The following is a 17,898-nucleotide window of genomic DNA, read 5'->3' on the forward strand; positions in this document are numbered from 1 at the left end:
CGCGTCCTGATCGACCTCGGCAGTTCCTGTGACATCTTGTTCTACCACATCATGCAAGAGATGAATCTTCCCAAGTCCATCCTCGTAGACCCGATCGCCCCCCTTTATGGGTTCAATGGTTCCCGGGCCGATCCCATTGGTGATATTATACTTCCAGTGTCGGTGGGATCTAGACAGGACAAGATCACCTGCAATACACGGCTCTGCGTTCTAGATAGCAAGTCGCCATACAATGCCATACTCGGACGACGTTGGATCCATCAGATGCAGGCGGTCCCGTCAACTTTGCATCAAGTTCTCCATTTCCCAGGACCTCGAGGAATGATGGAACTTAGAAGCAATCAACTTGAAGCGTACCATTGTAACCAGATCATGTCAACAAGTGAAACTGCCCGTGAACCGACCCCCGCCACACATGAACCCACCAATTACACAATGGCACATGACTTGGTTGCCGAAGTCCAGCCCCGAACTGCCAAGAAGAACGCTGGGGGCTCTAGCAAGCAGATTTTTCTCAATCGTAGATACCGCGACTTTCGCTCCCGAAGTCCTTATTTCCGACAAAGATCTCCAAAGATTGATCCACCGACAGTAACTTCATCAGTTAAAGTATCAGAGGTCGTCTCACCTCGTGTTAGGCCGCCACAGATGACAGCAGCAGCCACACCATCAATGTGCATGCAGCCAGGTCCCACTTCCCAGGTCGTGGATACCCCTGTCAGCGTTGCCGCACAGGTCGCTCTTCCCTCAGCGACCAGTCATGACGTCCCACAAAGTGTTCAGACCTCCCCCGATAGCGAATCGCCAAGCGGTAAATAGCCATCGATTTACCAAAACCTCCAAAGCGAAAAGAGAAAAAAGTGAACCTAGGCAATCAAGAGCGACCCCAAGTTTGTATATGTAGGGGCTAACCTCGACCCCGAATCGTCCCACCTTTGTAAATTTCTTTATCTATGAATAAAGATGTTTTTGCTTGGTCGTGATATCGATGTACCGAATAGATCCCGCAATCGCGATGCCATAAATTAAATGTTAATCCCAATGCTAGACCCGGTCGACAACGACTTCACGCCCTATCCTGCGTTTTCAAAAAGACATCAACGACGAGGTCGACAAACTAAAGCAAGTCGGTTTTATCGAAAAGTAGACTATCCGAATGGATCGCTAACATTGTGGCGAGTACCCAAAAAGAATCCGGAATAGCGGCTTATCGCCGATTTTTTCTAACGTAAATCGTGCCACTCAAAAGATGTTTTCCCTACCTCGCATCGACCGACTTTGTCGACCCGGACACTGTGGTCATGAGCTTCTCTCCTTCATGGGCCGCGTCAGATTGGTACAACCAAATCCCACTTTCGCAGAGGAGGATCAAGAGAAGACCTCTTTCATTCTGAGAGCAAAGGGATCTATTGCTAAACGTTCTCCCATTCGGCCTGAAAACGCCGAGCAACGATCAACGCCGGTCACCGACATGTTCAAAGACATGTTAGGCGACACCATGGAGGTCTACATCGATGATATGGTCGTCAAAAGAAAAAGTCGGTGATCACCTCGCCCACCTTGAACAAAAGCGTTCTCTAGATTACGCCCGAACGGGCATGAAGCTAAATCCAGAGAAATGCCTTTTGGAGCCGCCCTCCGCAAGTTTTAGGGTATCAAGTGTCTCAGCGAGGGATCGAAGCGAATCCAGGCCAGATCCGAGCGTTCTTAGACATGCCCTATCCATGCACGAAGAAACAAATACAGAAATTGTCAGACATGGTCGCTGCACTCAACCGATTCATATCAAGGGCATCCGATAAGTATAGACCGTTCCTGCAACTCCTTAAAAAAGGCGAGCAGTTCTCATGGAGCGATCAGTGCCATCACGCATTCGCCACACTCAAAGAGTACCTCACCACGCCCCCCGTCTTAGCCAAGCCCATAGATGGATAGACTCTGGGGCTCTATCTGGCAGTGTCCGATTTCGCCATCAGCTCAGTTCTCTTCAAAGAGGAAAACAATTCAGAAAAACCGATCTACTTTACAAGCAAGACGCTCACGACAGCGGAAAAGAATTACTCCTTCCTGGAAAAAGCCGTACTTGCTTTGTTGTATTCGGCACGGAAGTTCAGGCCTTACTTTCAGGCGCATCAAATCAAAGTTCTTACCGACCTCCCATTAAAGAAAATCCTCCACAAAGAAAACAAGACTACTCGAATGGCAGTTTGGGCCGAAGAACTAGGCGAACACCACCTGGAGTTCGTACCACGGATTTCTCAGAAAGGACAGGTCGTCGCCGATTTTCTAGCGGATTTCCCTGTTGATGATCCCAATTGGGCACAAGAAACCGACCTCCCAGATTCGAAAGAGCACATCAAATCCACCTGGTCTCTCTTTGTAGATGGTTCTAGCAACCCTGGCGGTAGTGGCATAGGGGTTGTATTAGTTTCACCCGATGGAACGGTGATGGAGAAGTCAGTTCGCATCGACTTCGCAACTTCCAATAACGAGGCGAGTAATGGTGACCGATCGGGACTTCGTGATATGGCCGCAGCTCGGTGTCAAAGAGCTCCAAGTCTTTAGTGACTCGCAGCTGGTTGTTCGCCAGGTTGCAAAAGAGTACACTACCCATGAAGGTAATCTTTCAAAATATCTTCAGGTCGTTCATAAATTATTGCCTTCTTTTAAGCAGGTACACATACATCATTTCTTGCGTGACGAAAACCGTCATGCGGACAGTTTAACTTACCTAGCAACCCGGACTCGAAATGCACCCCCGAGACAACTACTCATAGAAGTAGTCGATCGACCTGCGTACCAAGTCGAAAGCACACCACGACAATAAGCGACCTATTCCCCTCTCTCCCCGGTCGGTTGAGTCAAACATGGATGCGCCTATCATCGACTATATCCAAAGACGGCGCTACCCCCACGAGGAACGCACCAAGGCTAAGCATCCCCTATCAAGCACGACGTTATTGTTTGCTCCATAACAAATTGTTCAGAAATCACCGGTGGCCCCACACTTTTGCGTTGCATCACTCCGGCGAGGGTCGATTAGTTTTCGCAGAGATCCATGAAGGAGAATGTGGAAATCATGCCTGTGGTCGCTCTTTTAGCCCATAAGGCCATTTCACAAGGATATTTTTGGCCCCAGATGCGGATCGATGCTAAAGCATACGCCCCTCAAATGTGTCAAGTGTCAAAATTTGGCCACAATATCATCCAACCTGCTCCGCCGAACTAATCAAGATAGCAAACCTATGGCCATTCCACATGGGGGCATGGACATCATGGGACCGCTCATCCCACGAAAAGTATCACGGGCTTCCGCTTTGTCCTAGCTGCAACCGACTACTTCACCAAGTGGGTCGAGGCTATTCCTTTAGCACATGTCAAAGAGTCACATGTCGAAACTTCATCCGGACTCACATCATCACCGCATTTGGTTTGCCACATACATTAGTAATGGATAATGGGCTTCGGTTCAAAGCGAACGGTTAAAGAGTTTCTAGCCAAGTGGAAGATCGTTCACGATTTTCTACTCCACAAGATGCCTTCGAGTAATGGTCGTCGTGAAGCCCGATAACAAAGCAATCTTGGAAAACTTGAAGAAAAAGATTGAAAAAATAAGAGCCAATGGCCAAATCAATTGGAGAATATTCTATGGGCTCACCGCGCCCATTTCGATCCAAGATCCGCGAATCACCATTTTCCTTATGTTATGGCACGTAGGCCGTAATTCCCACCGAAATGACATCACTACGACTTCGATCGTAACTTGTCGAAGTCAGACCGCAACGACTCCGTGTTAGCACGAGAAGTCGACCTGTTGAAGAAAAGCGGGACTTAGTGCCATCGAGTTGCATCTTATCGAAAAACTCAAAGAACTCCTACAATAAGCGAGTGCATCCTAGGTCTTTCAATCCGGGCGACCTAGTGCTGCTGAAAAAGACGCAAGACGATTCCAAGTTAGCACCCACATGGGAAGGCCCCTACATCGTGGAACGCGTCATCGGGCAATGGAGCATATCGGCTAAGAACCCAAGAGGGGAAGATGTTGCTTTCGACCTTGGAATACCTATCTACCAAGAAATTTTACCAAGAAATGGCTTATTCATGTTGTATATCCTTTTGTTCACATTAATGAAACTTAAGTTTCTTGTGTTAACTAATACAATATAATTTATTTACTTCTATTGACAAGTCAAACAAAATACACAAAGATAGATAATCAACACGCCATCGGTCTGCCATCCTCGGCAAAGAAGACCGCGTTATGAACGAAAGCACGCCTCCTCGCGAAAGCATACTCTCTCGAGCTTACAGTTCTACTACACCTTTCCAAGTCTTGTTACGCCGAGGGACCTATATTTCTAGGATCGACCACACGAGCACGCTCTCCGCGAGCATACAGCTCTCTGGAGCTTATAGGCTCTACAACATTTCCAAGTCTTGTTACATCGAGGACCTATATTTCTAGGATCGACCACACGAGCACGCTCTCCGCGAGCAAACAGCTCTCTGGAGCTCACAGGCTACCTCGCCTCTCCAACTCTTGTTACGTCGAGGACCTATATTTCTAGGATCGACTACACGAGAACGCTTCTCCATGAGCGATAGCTCTCCGAGCTCACACAGCTCTACATAGCCTCTCCAATTCTGCCCGCGTCGACGACCTATATTTCTAGGGTTGACCACAAGGCAGAACGCATATTTCTAGAATCCTATGCAGAACGCTAGTCACACACAAATGCACGGCAACATGCATACGAAACATCACCAATAAAATTATATGACCATTCGTCACAACAACTACATCCACCGATCTGCTGGGATTACCCAGGAAATCCAGATCGGTGATCATTACAAAACTTAACCGAGTATCGAACTGCCACTTTCATGGACACCAGTTCCCTGAATAAAAAAGGCGAACTGCTCAGGCAAGCCTGAAAACACAGCTCTACTGTTAACTCTCGTATAAGTGAGGGAAATGTAAATAGAACTTACAACTCATGGCTGACAGAGCCAAATCAGAATCAAATTTCACTTATGACATGCTTATCTTCTGGCGCTGCGCTAGTCGAAGCAGTATGACGAGACGACCTCAGCATCACATGCATCTCATGACCTCGCTCGTCGTTCGCAATTGTTTTCTTCAACAGATCGTACTTCGGCCCAGAGCGCGCGTAGGCGATATACAGCTTCAAGATAATGCCTTTCGGCTTCTACCACCTTCCGACACTTCTTAGCATAAGCGGTCACCACAGCCTAATTCCGCTTTCTAACTCACGTCGTCGGTCACTAACGCCGCATTCTCAGGTAAATACGCTCGGTACTTGGTAGTCATCACCTCCAAATTTCTTTTTGTCACCCCACGCCGCATACACCCTTCGGCGACGTGGGTTATCAACAACCTCGGTGTTTTGTACAACTTCTTTCAATTTGTCATATCCAGCTGCAAGAAACTGCACGAACGAAGTCCAAGAGTCAGTTTGCCTTGGTAACTGACATAACAGCCTAGTGCATCATGAACTTACCAAACAAGTGGCCATATCCATCGTCCCCAGTAGCGTCTCCATGTCCTCATCCTTCATCTCTGCCTTGTCGCCATCCAACACGATCCCCTTCAGAACGCTGGTCGCTATGGGCGCCGACTGGAAGCTACAGTCTGACCGTTTCACCATACGCTTCTTCCCAGTCTTCCCCACGTAGTAGAACTCGTTCCCCACGTCACCACAAATACGAGGATCTAACTCTCACCGACCATCGGGCAACCTTGCCCCAGTCGCTACATTCCGCGGGCGTGACGATCGATTGTCGCCTTTACCCATCAAGGGCGACCTAAAGACAATGCCGCCAGTTGGACGTCCAACCCTCCTAGGACGCTTATGACTCTTCGCTTCTACAGCATCAGCTTTCCTCTTCCCACGATCACCATGCACGTGCGGGTGAAACTCCATCTTTTCCATTATCAGCGGAGAAGTTTCCCTTATGTTGTCCTTTCCTCTCGCGTAGGGATGACATCTCGCCATGATAAAACCTAGGAAAGGAACGTACTGTCACATGAGATACAGTTTTATCCCCAACTTTTCTCAACGAAAGAATACTCACATAAGAGAGTGAACATACCTGAATAAGCAGCAATGGAGGAAATGCACAGCGAACGAGCAAAGCAAGAAGACAGACTGAAGCTTTGGCACAAAGACAAGCAAATACTTGTTTTGGTATTCGATGAATCGTTTTATTCAAAAGGAAACGTCTTTTCCTAAGCGCCTTATAATTACCTTGAGACGCGTAAACGCCAGCCAAGTAGTCATCCCATCATTAAGCCCCTCGAGCCGCCATTTGCCTTACACGTGGCATTCCCATCAAAGCGATCTGCTATCATCGATACAGAAAACGCACAAAGAGAAACAAATGCGCAACATCGCAGGAAAGCAAATGACGACCTTCTTTACACAGCACTTTCATACAGTTCGTTCTTTAGCCGGGTTGCTGAGATTACTCAGGAAATCCAACCCGGCTACGCAAAAGTTAACTTCATATGGTTACCCCGAACTAGTACGGGATACCAATTCATTCAACAAAACAGAATACAGAAATGCAAGAAAGGCGAACTGCCCAGGTTACCCCAGGAAACCAGTTCTATTGTATCGCAGCATATAAGCTGATAAGAGACAATCAACAAATTTACAACTCGCCCCCCGGGCACCACGTAGTTCTGCGAAATTTCAAAAGCTTCATCGACCTCGGCCTCCCTCCCATCCACTACGATCGATCGCCATCCAGTTCCAAACTCATCGTAACAAGATCGGGTCGGCAACAGCTCCCAACTTCGACACCACGCCTCGGCATGATCAAGGAGGAGGCAATCGCCCCCACCGTCTCCTCGTGCACTGTTCCACTAAGGTACGCGAGGCGGCAAATGTCGTGTTCCTCCTTCAAAGCCTTGTAATCCGCTTCCGGATCTCAAGTCCGCGATCCGGATCATCATAGGCCTTAGTAGCGTCCCGAGCAACCTTTTGCGGTGAAGGGCATAATCGTTCGACCTTCCACTTTCCACGGTGGGCGCGAACGCTTCCGCCCGAAATTTCTAGCTTTTTGCCTCGGATCTTCAAATTTCAAGATCTTTCAAATCTTCGCCAGATTCAGATTTTCATGAGCCTTCCGCAGGTCCTCAAGCTCCTCACGCTCCATCTTCGCAGCGTCCTGCACATTCTTCAGCTCCTCTGACAACTTCAACACAGACTCTCTATCCGTTTTCAAATAATCAAGCGCAATCTCTTTCAACTTTTGGAAACCACTGACAAGCTACCATAGTCCATGTATATAAACAAATCAACGCAACGAACATAACAAAACACGCTATCTCAAAGGACAACAAAACCACGTACCAGACATTGCGCGATTTCCATCCGACGTATGTTATCCGCCCGATCCGCTTCTCATCCGGTTCCTTTTATGATTGCCATCTAACGCGATCTGTTCCAGCAAGCAGGCCGCTACCTTACTCGACCTGAAACTGCAGTCAGTACGCTTTATCGTTCATTGCCCTCCGTGTTCATCTAAATACATGAACTGGGCCTCCAGGTCATCAGCACTCACAACAGCCTTCCCACTCGCCTTGCGGGGAGCCTTCGCTTTTGCTAGCAGACTGGGTTCCCGGCCCTCGCCGAGACGACTAGATCCCACACCGGTCGCCAAGTCCATGACCTGCCAGTTCCTCGCCCGACTCCGGGCGCCCACCGCTAGCACCACCCCCACTATATAGCTCTCCCCTGTATGTCGCGACAACCTTAGCCATTCGAGCCCCATCCGGCTTAGCCGCCGCAAATTTCTTCTTTTCCGATCCGCCTGCGGGGAAAGTAGTGAAGGTTATGATCTCCCAAATCCACAGAGCGTCAATTGTTAACCCTTCGAACGAAAAGCTCGAACTACCGGCCCTGCGGCACCACCGCCCGGAGGACGCCGGGGGGCCACGCCGCCGATCTCGGGTCCTCCCGTGTTATCGATCACTTGTACGCTTCTCCATCACCACCCGCTTGTTCGACCTAGAGCTCGCTCTTTTTGAGCCTTTCTTTTCTCCGGATCGCAAAGACCTCCTTTTTCCTCAAAGAAATGAGCAAATTCGGAAGCTTCGCGACGCTTTTCTTCGACTCAACCGCGAACCTTTCTATCTCCCCGCGATCGGTTCGTTGTCCGCGCAGAAATTCTACAAAAAAAACAAAGAGATGAACCAGTTAGAACAACATCGCGCCACCCATTAAAGTGTCAAAAGACAAGACAACCCACCGGCTAGGCTACACATCCTAGTTCGCGAACCTACATCCACTAGCACACGGTAGTTGCCAACTAGCAAAGAACGGCCTCTTCGTCCGGGCCTCATTGCTTACACCATCGAGCCGCCAATAACGCGTCATCATGGTTTGCAAGCTAAAATTCAGATTACCAGACCGCCTCATTACGTAGTGCTCTATTATGTCAGACACCCCTATGTGGTATTCACCACTGGCATTCAACAGGTCGAACACCTTAAATAATCGCCAGGTGTTACCAACGAACTGGCATGGAGATTTCCCACAGTGACTCAAGAAGTCACAAACCAATTTCGAGAACGGTATCTGCATGTACGCTCTCAGCTGACCTTCACAGATGATTATTCCACCATTCGGAGGATTGTACCTCTCTCACTACTTAACATCTTCACTCGGCTGGGTTCAGATATTTCCGTGTTGGGCACATTGATCCCATAAGCCGCCGCGCACTCGGAAACGAACTAGCGAAGACGATGCTCTACCGCCCTTAGGGGTAACTCACCTGCTGGCGTCATCTCCCCTCGACCCGACGTACTAGCCACGTCATCGTCTGACCCAGATCGACTATTAACCTCCTCTATCCTAACTTCTTCATCCACCTCAGGTCCACCACCACCACCACCACTCAACGAAGTCTTCATTCTCCTCTTCATACTCTCCAGCGGCTCGGTGAAATCTCTCGAACCTCTTACGGCGAGCGAAAGTGTCGCCGAATCCGACATTGTAGTATTTCCTTTTTCTCAAATTACCCAACCTTAAACCCTACAACCTAACACCGACCTACCCACTTAACAAACCCTACCGAACGAAGACGAGAAAAGCGAAAATGAAAAGCAAACAAAGAATGTAAGCACTCACCTTCGCAGAGCCCTAGCTTATTTTTTTGGAAGAAGAAGCCTGGAAATGCCTTTTGGTTATCCCAAATTTGATTTTACACAACCGCCTGTTCAGTTCCCAAGAAGTTATGATTACGGCCTATCATATAGCCCACACACGTGTCTAAGGACCTGTCTTTTCCTGGATTCCGAATAACGCGGCGACACGACTCCTTTCCAACTGCTAGGATTCTGTCACGTGCCACCCACGCCCTAATCTTTCTTTCCCGCCAAAACCATCATGCTACAAGATTCGAACTCAGCGCCATCTCAGTCAGAACGATCACCATAGCTCGCTCATACTTCACCCAAGTGTTGATTCTTCTCTCGGCCAGATCGGCTTGCGCGAACACAACCAATCTAATCGGAGGGTATTGTATGGGAGCAATATCCCCATTAAGGAACATTGCATACGAAACGTAAACGATCTCAATACAACGACCTCCAGGACCGATCTATGAAGCAGCTCTCTAAGAAACATTGCATACGCGACTTCAATGCACCGACCTCCAAGAACGACCTCCAGAATTGCATACGAACGAAGATATCTCGGTACGAGCACTTGGCTAAAGGCAGAACGCCTCGGGTAATGATCACCACCAAGGGTAATCATTACCAAAATCTTGATTGTATTTCCCACCACCGGGAAATAGGGGTAACCTCGCCAACACCCAATCAACACACGACTTATAATATAACCAGCTCAACACTCATTCGCGATCTCCACCTTACACGTGTACCATAGACACACGTGCCTTCTAGATTGACATTTCCCTAAGCCTATAAATACCACCTGATTGAACTACGTCGGGCCTGATTCCTCTCTCCCCCAAAAAAGAAAAACCAAAAAGAGGATACATAGGCAGTTCGCTCTGGAATTCATATTACGCAACAGAAAATCCAAAACACCCCTTTACATGTACTCTCTGGAATTCATATTACGCAACATATCGATCATAACGACAACAATATAAACAAGAAAATAAAGAGTGTGGACGCTACTTTAACACAAGAAACTAATTAAGCAACGCAAAATAATTTACATTCAAACGCATAATTACTTTACAAACTCTGAGTTGATCCTACGACTAATTCCTTTATTTGGAAATGAGCTTTAAGGATCGCCTCCTTACAATTCTAACACTTTAAACCCGCAACTATATAAACCCGAAAAACAAACAAAAAAAAAGTATAAAAGCCGTCCTAGTTAATCGTCTTCGTGCTCTTCTGCCCCTTCAGTAATCGTTTCCAATCTTGGAGAATTTGAAGATTTTCTTGGCAAAACTATGAGTGATGGTGCAACCTCCACCCAAGGCTTTAAACCTCTTCTAATATGAGCCATTGTAATAAGAAGATTACTGGGAAAGTTGGAAAAGAATTCGCAACTTGAATGTTGGAATGCAATGGAATTCATTTACAAATAAGCACAAAATCAGCTAATTAAGCAAAAACGGAAATCTCTCGTTCTCTTGTTCAAAAGAGAATGAGAGTGATTAGCTTAAAAAGTATGAGAACTTCAAGGCTTTCTAAATGTTTGGAGAACAAACATATGATTGTTAGTAACTTATGTACAAGGTGTTTATATAGAGGGAATGAAGGAGTGTAGGAAGGAAACAAACAAATAAATATATCAAAAACTGTTTGCAACCAAAAGCCAATTAACGATAGTAAAGAAACCACGTGAGCAACGTGGAAAACGACTCCAACCGCCGGACTTAAATTGAGATGGGGATATTTGTGATTTGTGAAACGTGACCAATCATGCATACCTGACTTTCCAACCAAGTGTGTGGCAGAGAGTGCTTTTCTCTTAACTTGGTGTCTTTTGTTGTTGAATTTTCTTTGCATAATGATACAATAGCCATTATAATTGTTAGGTACTTACGTGTACGGTTACCGTTCACTGGGTTAAGAATGAGACAAGTTTTCGCTTTTTCCTTGTGCGCAATTGTTGTGCAACGAAACGATAACAAAAACAAATGAGGATAAGAACTTGAGAATACGTGTACGGTCCTGTTCACTGGGTTAAGAATGAGACAAGTTTTCACTTTTTCATTGTGCGCAATTTTTGTGCAAAGAAGCAATAACAAATACAAATCACAATAACAACTTGAGAAGAGTGATGAATCACAAACAAAATATCAACTATTTAAGAAATAACCAGTCAAGTAATAAAAACACAAAGATTTACGTGGTTCGGTTTACGTCTAATCCATCTCCAAATGAAAAGTTTTAAATTGAGAGAATCAAATAATATTACACACTTACTTTGTTCAATAGAGCACCCAAAGTCTTATTTTAAAATTGAGAGAATCAAATAGTATTACACACTCACTTTGTTCAATAAAACACTCAAAGTCTCATTTTAAAAGAACTCACAAATCTCTCATACCTTAGGTTAATATCCTAATTTTGTTTTTATAGTGTAGCTAAAATTTCAGTGGAATACGAAATTTTGGCTCATTTTGGCATATGACTGCTAAAATATCGATACCAAGATGTCATCCCAACAATTCTCCACCTCAGCGAGAATTTCTCAAATTCAAACCTACCAATCCACTACACCCAACCAAACAAGCAAATGTCCTGAAGAACCAAGCAAATGTCCCGAAGAACCAACAACGATTGCACTACACAATGGTAGTATACGTACCTTCTAAATGGGATCAAACCAATCGTAATTCACATATGCTCATAAGAGCCAAATCATCTCAAATGAAAGATACGAATCAAGTCCAAACAATGGTGAAAATTGACTCTAGAAATCACTTTGGTTAACATATCAACGGGGTTCTCCTTGGTGTCTATCTTAGTAAGTAAGATATCACCCTCTTCCAAAATCTCTCTGACAAAGTGAAACCGTACATCAATATGTTTCGTTCGGGCATGATGAACTTGGTTCTTGGCCGAATATATAACATTCATGCTATCACAATAAATCTTAAGCTGATCCTACACAATTCCCAAGTCATCCAGCAAATCATCCAACCAAATAGCCTCTTCCATAGCCTCGGTCACTACCATATACTCTACCTCTGTCATAGACAATGCAATCGTAGACTGTAAAGTAGACCTTCAACTCTGAATCTCCATGATAAGAATCTTCTTAGCTTCCACCAAGTCCTTCATCTCAAACTCTGAGGGCAAAAGTTGTTTCGATCAGGTTATCAATCTCAGTCTTATTTCTTGAGGCTATAAGCATATCATCAACACACAAGAGCAAGTAGATGAAAAAACCATCATGTAGTTTGAAAAAGTAGACACAATAATCATAGTGACTTCTTGTATACTTAAGTCATAGCATAAACTGATCAAACCGCTTATACCACTACCTAGGAGACTATTTCAAACCATATAGCTACTTTTTCAATTTACACATCAAATCCTCCTTTTCTGCAACTTTAAATCCACTCGGCTGAGTCATATAGACACTCTCTTCTAAATCACCATGTAAAAAAAAACAGTTTTTACATCGAGCTAGACTAGCTCCAAATCATATTAAGCTACCAAGGCCATAAGGATGCGTATGGAGGAGTGTTTCACAACCAGAGAAAACACTTCATTATAATCAATCCCCTCCCTATGAGTGGCCTTTAGCTACCCATCTTGCCTTCTAACATAACTCATCACTTAGATATTCTTCTTTCAATGCAAACACCCATTTTTCGCCAATCGCATTCTTACTCTTAGGTAACTTTGCAAGCACCCACGTATCATTCTTATGAAGAGATTGCATCTCCTCATCTATCCATAGCTGTCTTCCACTTTTTTTACTGCGAGCACTGGATTGCTCCATAATATGAGGAAGGAGTGTCTTTGTCAAGGCTTTCAATAACAGAAATCGTTTAGCCAATACAATGGGGAACATTCCTCTTAGATTTACCAGTTGCAATAAACTCATGAACTAGAGCCAAAGGACCAACTTTAATCTGCTCCTCTAATGGAGCCACATTCTCTGCATCATCATCTGTTCCATCACCTGTATTCATTACTTTTATTTTTTAAACTAGAACATCAACTGACTAACTATTTATGGTTGCCAATCTACTAGATACATAACCATCTGGACTAGGTGGAGACGCATCAATCTCCATCCATACTCTCCACCTGTTGAGAGTATAGGTAGATGACTTCAACATAAAAGCCTCATTAAATGTCACATCTCTACTCAAGACAAACTTCTTACCTTTCGGATCTCATAGCTTATAACTTTTAACTCCACATTTCAGACCCACATAGATACTTTTCTTTGCTCTAGGATCCAACTTACCATCTTTAACATGAAAGTAAGCAGAACATCCAAACTCACGTAGGGAATCATAATCCTGAGCAGGTTTACCAGACCAAACCTCTATAGGAGTTTTACCTCCAATTGCAGATGAAGGCAACCTGTTAACAAGGTAGAATGCATAAGTCAAAGCCTCAACCCAAAACGCTTTGCCCAATCCAACATTGGATAGCATACACCGCACCTTCTCTATTAGAGTACGGTTCATGCGCTCAACTACCACATTCTGCTACGGCGTACCTTTCACTGTAAAGTCTCTCTATTCTCTCATCCTGACATACTTGCAAGAACGGATCACTTGTGCATTCACCACCATTATCAGTACATAGTCTTTTGATCTTTCTGCCAGTCTAAGTTTCAATCAACTTCTTCTACTTCACAAAGATGTCTAGGACTTTCTACACATTTTCCAACGCAAGCCCTAATGAAAGATGTGTAAAAACTACCAATGCGCTTTAAATCCAAAAATGCCTAACATAAAACAATACCATTCATTTCACCCTACAATCATAAACATTCAAAACCTAATAAAACAATATAACAATCATATTCAAAACACACAATGTGTTCATAACATAGCAAAATTACGATAATAGTCATGCAAAATACCATAACCAAAATCCATACCATAAAACAAATACAACCATTTCTCCAAAAGTCATTTTTCCCCAATTCAAAACACTTAAATAACAAAAATAAAAATATCCTTAAACAAAAACTCAAATTTCAGTAAACCAACCAAACCAGAATATTCCAAAACAAATCGAAACAAGTCCTCCCTTTGAATATCAATCTTGGGGAATCTCCACATCACCATCAGTAATCTCATGCTACAAATCTTTAGGATCTTTCCCATCAACAGTACACCCAACAGAAACACAAGTCCCCAAAATCTCCTTAACAGTTCTAGCCAACTCCTTAGCCATACTTCTAGGCTTCATAATCTTAGCAATCTCAATAACATCATCAATAGAAATGTTCCTAGTATGTTTAATATTCCTAGTTTTTTTCCTATCACGTTCGGGTTCTTTCAATGCTTTAATAACTAAAGCGGCTGCTGAGGGGACAACTGAAACTTTGGCTTGGCGGTTTTGGACATGATAAGTTTGATCAGAAACCCCTTAGACATTTCCACTCTCGGGTCGCTTTTTTGCTATGTCTTCACCGATCTTTTTTGGTGAGAGACCTAAGGGACCTATTTTGGGTGCTAAGGAACTTGCTGCACCTACTTCACCACTTGTGACACGGACGTAAACGTCCACTACTTGTGAGGGATCGAACTTGGGCAGCATTGTTTTGGGATTTAGGTTTTGAGTGAAAAAAATGAGAGATGGAAGCGAGGGAGGAAAGATAGTTCTGTTTATGTATAAAAAGTGTTAAACTAGGTAGGGTTTTGTTATGGACTGGTTTTGAGTGTTTGGGCTGTGTGTAAAAGCCCACGTTTGTTAGTGGACTAAGTTTTATTTTTCAAAGTCCAAAATATATTTTTGGATGTTATGTAGGTAGGCACATTTCATGGTATATCGGACAGACAAATAATCTTTATATATATATTATAGCTCTACCCTCTTCAATTGAGGAAGCGTTTTTAGAGTGTCCACGTGTCATGGCTAATTAAGAAAAAAATAGGAGATAAAATAGGAAACAAATATTTATCTTTATCTTTAGATATATATTATAGTTATACCCTCATAGAGACTCTAGTTTTTCCTAAACTCTATTACTAAATATAAAAAAGTATGATATAAATAAGGAAACAATTCCATCTTGAGTTTCATAGACTCGCTCTCCAATTTTTTCTAACCACTATAGCTAATTACGAAAAAACAATCCCATCTAGAGTTTCACAGAATCTCCAATTTTTCCTAAACAATATAGCTAATTACGAAAAAAAAATAGGAGACAAAAAATTAAATTGCTAAAAACAATAATTTCCACCGAAAACGATTTTCCTAAAACCCTTTCGATTTGATGCGTCATCCACTGTGTGATTTAGACATTTATTCAGTTAAGAATTCAAAAAATCACAATTACGACCACAATAATTACGACATATTCCAATTTATTGGATATATATTATAGTTATACCCTCACCAATATATTTTTTGGAACACTCGCAGGGACTCCAGTTTTTTCTAAACTCTATTACTACTTATAAAAAAGTAGGATATAAATAAGAAAACAATCTCATCTAAAGTTTCAGAAAGTCTCTAACTTTTCGTAAATACTATAACTAATTACGAAAAAATAATCTCATCTAGGGTTTCACAGAGTCTCCAACTTTTCCTAAACACTATAACTAATTACGAAAAAATAATCTCATCTAGAGTTTCACAGAGTCTCCAACTTTTCCTAAACAATATAGCTAATTATAAAAAAAAATATGAGACAAAAAACTAAATTGCTAAAAACAATAGTTTCTACCGAAAACGATTTTCCTAAAACCCTTTCGATTTGATGCGTCATCCACAATGAGATTTAAACATTTATTCATAGTTAAGGATTCCAAAAATCACAATAATTATGACATATTCCAATTAAATTTATAAATTTATAAATTTTCAACACACACACACACACACACACACACACACACATATATATATATATATATATATATATATATATATATATATATATATATATATATATATATATATATATATATATATATAAAGTAACTACTTAAATTAACTTAAAATAAGTACGTACGTAAAATTTCACCTACAAAATGAATTCAAACATAATTTTTTGTGGTTATAAAGAACTCACTATAATGATTATTTTCCCAAAATTTCAATTCATTTAAGAAGATAATTCAGCGGAATAACGAGATTAAGTTAAAGTGAACGTTGGGCTTAAATAAATTATATACCAAACCAAAACAAATTACATATAGAAAATTAAATTATACAAAAAATAACATCACAAAATATATAATAGAAAATGAAAAAAAAAATAACGGCAAAGCAATAATGACAAATATTTTAAAACACATATAATACTAAATGAAACTAACGTCAAAGAACAATTAATGGGGAACCGAAAACTGGATGCAAATGCATCGAACTAACCTCAGATAATATTTAAAAAGAAATCGGAAACTGGATGTAAATGCAAGAATTAAACTAATCTTAAAAAATAATTAATAGAAAATCGGAATATGGATACAACTGCATTAAACTAACCTCAAAGAATAATTAACGGGAAACCAAAACTTGGAAGCAAAGACATCAAACTAATATCAAAAACTAATTGTCGGGAAATCATAAACTAGATGCAAATGCATTGAACTAACCCTCAAAGATTAAATTAACGGGAAATCGAAAACTGGATGCAACTGCATTGAACTAACCTCAAAGAAAAATTAATTATAAATTGGAAACATGATATAAATGCGTGGAACTAATCTTAAAGAATAATTAACAGGAAATCAGAAACCGGATGCAATTGCACTGAACTAATCTTAAAAAATAAACTGGATGCAAATGCATTGAACTAATCTCAAGAAATACTTAACAGAAAATTGGAAACTGGATGCAAATTCATTGAATTAACCTCAAATAATAATTAACAGAAAATCGGAAACTAGATGCAAATGTAACTTTATCAAATAATAAACGAGAAATAAAAAACTGTATGCAAATGCATTAAACTAATCTCACAGAATAATTAATCGGAAATCAGAAATTGGATGCAAATGCATTGAACTTATCTCAAAGAACAATTAACATGAAATTGAAAATTGGATGCAAATGTATTGAACTAACCACAAATAATAATTAACGAGAAATCGGAAACTAGATGCAACTGCATTGAACGTACTAACCTAAAAAAAAAATAACGGGAATCGAAAATTGGATTCAACTGCATTGAGCTAACCTCAAAATATAAATAACGGAAAATCAGAAACTGGATGCAAATGCATTGAACAAACCTCAAAATATAGTTGGATTATATGTTGTGTTTTGCATTTAAAATTGTGTTTATCTTATCTCTTTCTGTATGATTGGTAAGTCCTTGCTATTCAAGTAGCTTCAATATATACGAACTTTGCCTTATTAAACAATCTCACAAAACTTCAATCAAACTTCTATTATTAAACAACCAAATGAAGTTGAAGGGTTTTATCAAATGTGAGTTTTTCTTTAATAGAGAGTGAAGTTTTCACATTATAAGAAATTTGGATGAGTGATCAATATAGTATTAATATATAATAGTTCTGCATATTTGCAAATATTTTTTACAATAATTAATATAACAACACCCGTTCGTAGATAATCTTTGCAGATTTCACATAGTAAGTCATGCATAATTTAAAGAATAATTAACGAAAAATCGGGAACTGGATAATCTTTGATGATCCAATATAGTAAATCAAACATAATTTATTTTTTATGTCATGTTTGCAAGAACACTATAGATGGATCAATAG

General features: G+C 41.7%; 1 pseudogene; it reads right to left on the reverse strand.

The window, feature by feature from the left end:
- Positions 1-13,958: 13,958 nt before the first annotated feature.
- LOC147482125 (large ribosomal subunit protein uL11 pseudogene) lies at positions 13,959-14,772 on the reverse strand (annotated as a pseudogene).
- Between the last annotated feature and the right edge of the window lie 3,126 nt (positions 14,773-17,898).

The sequence above is a fragment of the Coptis chinensis genome, chromosome 8, assembly GCF_015680905.1.
Source record: "Coptis chinensis isolate HL-2020 chromosome 8, ASM1568090v1, whole genome shotgun sequence".
Lineage (NCBI taxonomy): Eukaryota > Viridiplantae > Streptophyta > Magnoliopsida > Ranunculales > Ranunculaceae > Coptis > Coptis chinensis.